The sequence below is a fragment of the Procambarus clarkii genome, unplaced genomic scaffold (assembly GCF_040958095.1).
Source record: "Procambarus clarkii isolate CNS0578487 unplaced genomic scaffold, FALCON_Pclarkii_2.0 HiC_scaffold_104, whole genome shotgun sequence".
Taxonomy (NCBI): Eukaryota; Metazoa; Arthropoda; class Malacostraca; order Decapoda; family Cambaridae; genus Procambarus; species Procambarus clarkii.
Genome location: NW_027189137.1, coordinates 3,813,776 through 3,821,132, shown reverse-complemented (window position 1 = coordinate 3,821,132; position 7,357 = coordinate 3,813,776).

The following is a 7,357-nucleotide window of genomic DNA, read 5'->3' as shown; positions in this document are numbered from 1 at the left end:
GGTCTCCTGTCACCTGATCCCATTTCCATAACTTTACATTTACTGGTGTTAAACTCCAGTAGCCATTTCCCTGACCATCTCTGCAACCTGTTTAAGTCCTCTTGGAGGATCCTACAATCCTCGTCTGTCACAACTCTTCTCATTAATTTTGCGTCATCCGCAAACATTGACATGTATGATTCCACTCCTGTAAACATATCATTTACGTAAATTAGAAAGAGGATTGATCCCAGCACCGACCCTTGAGGTACTTTACTTGTTACTGTTCGCCAGTCCGACTTCTCGCCCCTTACCATTACCCTCTGGCTCCTTCCTATTTGGTAGTTCTTCACCCATACTAGGGCCTTTCCGCTTACTCCTGCCTGCCTCTCAAGTTTATATAGCAGTCTCATGTGCGGTTCTGTATCAAAGGCCTTTTGGCAGTCAAGAAATATGCAGTCTGCCCAGCCTTCTCTGTCCTGCCTTATCCTTGTTACTTTATCATAGAATTCTAAAAGGTTTGTTAGGCATGATTTCCCTGTCCAGAACCCATGTTGGTGCTTGTTTACAAACCCAATGCTCTCCAGGTGCTCAACAAGTCTTAGCCTAATAATTCTTTCAAGTATTTTGCAGGGGATGCTTGTCAGTGATACGGGTCTGTAGTTAAGTGCCTCCTCTCTACCACCTTTTTTGAAAATCGGTACGACATTTGCCTCCTTCCAGCCACTGGGCAATTCTCCCGACATAAGTGACTCATTAAAGATCATTGCCAGAGGCACGCTGAGAGCCTGCGCTGCCTCTTTAAGTATCCACGGTGATACTTTGTCTGGACCAACAGCTTTATTTGCATCTAGTGTTGTCAACTGTTTCATCACATCTGTGTGTGTGTGTGTGTGTGTGTGTGTGTGTGATTGTGTGTGTGTGAGTGCGTGTTTGTGTGTGTACTCATGTAGTTGTACTCACCTAGTTGTGCTTGCGGGGGTTGAGCTCTGGCTCTTTGGTCCCGCCTCTCAACCGTCAATCAACAGTTGTACAGGTTCCTGAGCCTATTGGGATCTATCATATCTACACTTGAAACTGTGTATGGAGTCAGCCTCCACCACATCACTTCCTAATGCATTCCATTTGTCAACCACTCTGACACTAAAAAAGTTCTTTCTAATATCTCTGTGGCTCATTTGGGCGCTCAGTTTCCACCTGTGTCCCCTTGTGCGTGTGCCCCTTGTGTTAAATAGCCTGTCTTTATCTACCCTATCAATTCCCTTCAGAATCTTGAATGTGGTGATCATGTCCCCCCTAACTCTTCTGTCTACCAGCGAAGTGAGGTTTAATTCCCGTAGTCTCTCCTCGTAGCTCATACCTCTCAGCTCGGGTAATAGTCTGGTAGCAAATGTTTGAACCTTTTCCAGTTTAGCCTTATCCTTGACTAGATATGGACTCCATGCTGGGGCTGCATACTCCAGGATTGGCCTGACATGTGGTATACAAAGTTCTGAATGATTCGTTACACAAATTTCTGAATGCCGTTCGTATGTTGGCCAGCCTGGCATATGCCGCTGATGTTATCCTCTTGATATGTGCTGCAGGAGACAGGTCTGGCGTGATATCAACTCTCAAGTCTTTTTCTTTCTTTGACTTCTGAAGAATTTCCTCTCCCAGATAATACCTTGTATTTGGCCTCCTGCTCCCTGCACCTATCTTCATTATATTACATTTGGTTGGGTTAAACTCTAACAACCAATTGTTCGACCATTCCTGCAGTTTGTCTAGGTCTTCTTGAAGCCTCAAACAGTCCTCTTCTGTTTTAATCCTTCTCATAATTTTGGCATCGTCTGCAAACATTGAGAGAAATGAATCTATACCGTCCGGGAGATCATTTACATATATCAGAAACAAGATAGGACTGAGTACAGAGCCCTGTGGGACTCCACTGGTGACTTCACGCCAATCGGAGGTCTCACCCCTCACCGTAACTCTCTGCTTCCTATTGCTTAGGTACTCCCTTATCCACTGGAGCTACTCCCTTATCCTTACCAGCTACATCTGCCTGTCTCTCCAGCTTATGTACCAGCATCTTATGCGGTACTGTGTCAAAGGCTTTCCGACAATCCAAGAAAATGAGGTCCGCCCAGCCCTCTTTTTCTTGCTTAATCTGTGTTACCTGGTCATAGAATTCTATTAAGCCCTTCAGGCAAGATTTACCCTCCCTGAACCCATGTTGACGATTTGTCACGAAGTCCTTTCTCTCCAGATGTGCTACCAGGTTTTTCTCAAGATCTTCTCTATCACCTTGCATGGTATACAAGTTAAGGACACTGGCCTGTAGTTCAGTGCCTTTTGCCTTTTGCCCTTTTTGTATATTGGGACCACATTCGCCGTCTTCCATATTTCTGGTAGGTCTCCCGTCTCCAGTGACCTACTATACACTATGGAGAGTGGCAAGCAAAGTTCCTCTGCACACTCTTTCAGTACCCATGGCTAGATCCCGTCTGGCCCAACAGCCTTTCTAACATCCAGGTCCAGCAGGAGTCTCTTGACCTCCTCTCTCGTAATTTCAAACTCTTCCAAGGCCGCCTGGTTTACTTCCCTTTCTCCTAGCCAGTGACCTCACCTTGTTCTGTTGTGAAGACCTCCTGGAACCTCTTGTTGAGTTCATCACACACCTCTTTGTCATTCTCTGTATACCTGTCCTCGCCTGTTCTAAGTTTCACTACCTGTTCTTTCACTGTTGTTTTCCTTCTGATGTGACTGTGGAGTAGCTTTGGTTCGGTCTTGGCTTTGTTTGCTATATCATTTTCATAACTTTTCTCTGCTTCTCTTCTCACCCAGACATACTCATTCCTGGTTCTCTGGTATCTCTATCTGCTTTCTGGTGTTCTGTTATTCCGGAAGTTCCTCCATGCCCTTTTGTTCAGTTTCTGTGCTTTCATACATGCCCTATTATACCATGAATTCTTCTTTTGCTTCTCGGATTTTTCCTTTTGGGGCGGATGTATCTGCTTACTGCCTCCTGACACTTTTGGGTGACATAGTCCATCATATCTTATACAGATTTAGCTCTGAGGTCTGTGTCCTAAGGTATTTCCCTTAGGAAGCTTCTCATCTCCTCATAATTTCCCTTTCGGTATGCCAGCCTTTTGTTTCCTAGTTCTTCTTTTGGGGGGATAATTCCTAGCTCTACCAGGTACTCAAAGTTCAATACACTGTGATCACTCATTCCCAAGGGTGCTTCCATCTTGACTTCCCTTATATCCCACTCATTTAGGGTAAATATCAGATCAAGCATTGCTGGTTCATCCTCTCCTCTCATTCTTGTTGGATCCTTGATGTGCTGGCTTAGAAAGTTTTTTGTTGCCATCGTCCAGCAGCTTAGCTCTCCATGTTTCTGGTCCTCCATGCGGGTCTCTGTTCTCCCAATCTATCTTCCCATGGTTGAAGTCTCACATGATTAGTAGTCCAGATCCATTCCTGCTAGCAACAGAAGCTGCTCTCTCCATTATGTTAATGGTGGCCATATTGTTTCTATCATATTCCTGTCTGGGTCTTCTGTCATTTGGTGGCGGATTATATATGACTACGACTATAATTTTTTGCCCTCCAGTTGTTATTGTTCCTATTATGTAGTCACTGAAACCTTCACATCCCTGAACAACCAACTCCTCAAAATCCCAGCCTTTTCTTACCAGCAGAGCTACACCACCCCCACCTCTTCCTTCTCTCTCTTTCCTCATAACATAATAGTCCTGTGGGAACACTGCATTTGTTATTGTTTTCGTCAGTTTTGTTTCTGTGAGAGCTATTGTGTCTGGGTTTTCCTCTAGTACCCATTCTCCAAGTTCATTTGCTTTATTTGTAATACCGTCTATGTTAGTGTACATTGCCTTGAGGCTCACTTTCTTCTGTCCCTTCTCAAATCTCCTCCTTGGTGAATGTTCTGCTGGTGGAGGAAGCTGTGCCATGGGAATGAGGATTTGTGAGGTGGATACCAGGGTTGCAGAGGATACTGGGATGAGGGGCCTAATGTGAATGAATACACTCGCGCTTCTTGTCCCCTGAAATAAATAAAATATGGTGTTGACTTTGGCCCTTTTATTTTTAAGGATGAATTGGGTAGTGGGTAAAGTTTTGCCATTGCTTAACTTTGTGGATAGGACACCTATATCCTGTCATACTTTGCAGTACTGCATGGAGGTAAAAGTCTCTTCCTCTGTCTTGGCCTTGGAGAACTTTGATTTTGTCTCCACACAGTGCGGTCTGGTGTTGGCCCTTATTGCACCTACTGTAGGTGCTTAGTTGGACTGCACAGGTACAGGAGTCATATGACCGTAGGTACCTTGTGCGTTTGTGCAACTCCTTGAGTCGCTTTACCCTTTTAGTACGATCAGGGTAATTTGCGCGTGATATATTAAATGTCCTTCTTGGCAGAGCACACACGTTCCCCAGTCTACAGCACCTTTGGGATTCACAACCGTTTATTTTGGTGGATCCAAATAAACAAATAAAAGGCTTTGAGGAACTCGCTGCATATGTACCCACACGGCCTTTCTTCCACCTGGATTGGAGATGGTAGATTTAGATTTATTAGGATTATTTGACATACTCGTTGGTCTCCCTGATTTCTCAGTGTATGACTTTTCAGTATCAGATTCAGTTTTGTTGTGAGCTTTCATTCTATTGACTGTTATTCTCAATCCCTGGAAGATTTCATCTATGGCTGGGGCGTTTGTCTTAAAATGAGATGAGATTTCAGCTAAAAAATCTCAAGGGAGCTTCCTCTGGATGCTCAACTTTAGTGACCATTCGGAAGCTTGTACATCTACTTTGGTGTTAAGGGCTCTCACAAGCGACTCCAACTCTAACCTGAAGTCTTGAAGGGAGTCTGTTCAGTTGATAGGTGAGGTTAAATCGACCAATTGATTAGCTATACTATTTGTTTGGTGTAGTAATTGACTTTCAACAACTGTATAGCTATATCATAAGTGTCCTCATCAAGGGACAGATTAGCTATGACCTTCTTGGCCTCCTCTTTGATAAGGCTTTGAAGGTATGTGAACTTTGTCACCTTTGGTATGGTTGCCTTAGAATAAACATGAGTGTTAGAAGACATCCAAAAGGTGTCCCAGTTTTCTTCATCTAGTCTAGCAAAAGTTGGTTACTGTGCTGAACTGGATTGAAACACTATTATTCTAGGTGTTGCCTTATGAACAGCTAATAGGTGAAGTAAAGGACTTAACTTGGCTTGAGTATCATCCTTATACATTGCCAGTTCAGACATGATTTGTTACATTTCGTCAGGGTTATGTTTACTGCTGTTTGTGTTGGCAAGGAGTTTACTTCGGTAAAATTCAATCAATTTTTTCATATCATCGAATTTGTTATCGGCCACCAATGGAGAGATTTCCATATGGGTAAAATCAAATGGAGACTCTAGTGACAAATTCTCAAATATATTGAGTAGTCTTGTCAGGTGACGTTTAAGTGCTGCTAGGGTACGTTTTGTTTACTCTGGATCAGCCATGGTGGCTGATTTATTCCATAGCTTCTAAATGAAGATATCTGGGGTACTGATTCATTGAGGTAAACAATTTTGAGGAGTAATAGCCTAGGATTAATATCCAGTCACTACGCTATATCCTACCTCTCTTTGGGGTTGAAACATTAAAAGTAAATTGTACATATATAATCACACAAATAATTTGAGTGGTGACCAGTGTCACTGTAGGAATACCTTTGGCTAGCCTATCATTATCACTATTCGAAGGATTAGAGACACCAGTGAAGATTCAAAAATGAAAATGTTATAGATAAAATATAAATGAATGTAGTAATTATTAATATAATATGAGTAATCTAATTATATGTACAGCACAACTCGTGTTGGTATTGATCCGACCCTTTCTGGGGTCTGCACAATGTTTAAATGATTATTAGGTTGTTCAATATTTAGCTCAACACTGGACAAGTTGGGCATCCTACCCTATATAAGGGTTGGCAACATAAAATTGATATATTAGTGTTCAGTAAAGACGAAGGTGCAATATTTTATCTGGGTTTTATTTATATGTTAAATGTTTCTCTCTAAACTTAAGAGAAATTTATATACATTTATGTCTAGTAGCCTCACATCAACCTCGTTTGATATTTAATTGTGATAATGAATTTTATTAAGTGATGAATTTGTACGTTGTGTGTTTGTCTATCTTCTCTTCCTTAACATTCCATAACATGCCATTTATTCACATTAATTTCCATTTGCCAAGTTGTGTTACATACACTAATAGTTTCCAGGTCTTCTTGAGGGGCATAACAATCGTCTATGTTTTTAATCTTTCCTAGCATCATCAGCAAACTTATTCTTATAATTCAATATATCTTCTAATAGGTTGGTTATGCATACAATGAAAATTACTAGTGCATGAAATAAGCCCTGTGGTACTCCCCTTGTGCCTTTTCTTCAGTTTGATAAATTGCTTCTGATTACTGCCCTCCACATTCTGTTGGTTAGAAAATTTGTCATCCATGTTCGAACCCTCCTTGTAACTCCTCCAGTATCTTCCAGTTTCCAGAACTACATCTTAAATGAGTCTCTGTCAAAAGACTCTTTTTAGGTGTAGATATATGCAGTCAACCCAACCATCAATTTCCTGTGAAATCTCTGTGGCTCTATCATAGAAACCAAGTTAATTTTTTACACAGGAAGTTCCACATCGAAAACTATACTATCAGTCCTATTAGTCATATTATTTTTCTCCAAGTGTTCTACCTATTTTATTTTATTTATTTTAAGTACTACACTTGCCAATAACACAGGTCAATAATGAAGGGGTCTTCAATGCTGACACTTTGTGAAATGGAACTATGTTAGCTTTTTTTCCATATTTAATTGTGCTTCAGTACACAGAAATGTCTGAAAAATTAATTGTAATGGTTCAGGAAGCCCTTAAAATTACATGAATATTACACGTTTATATAAACATTATTTAATATTTTCTTGTTAATTCCCCCAAAATTTATATTTCATTGACTTCAGAGATGGTATAACTCAACTATATTACACCATAACACACTATACAGTACCACTTATTAAATTAGGAGTACACCAAATAATTAAGCGGAATTGTTATATTCCTAAAAATCATTATCTAGTAAAATATTTGTTTTATAGTAGCTTAGAAATATAGTGAAGAAATGGAAATATTTTCAATGAAAACTAGATTGAACTGGGTTACTACCCTGGAAGGCTAAGGGGATGTAAATATCACAGGATTCAAAGTAAATACCAAATTCAGCAGTACTTGGATAATTTAAAAGTGTAGTTTGATTGTTTCGATATAACAAATGCAAATGGCAATAAAGTACTGTTACATCAAATACATAA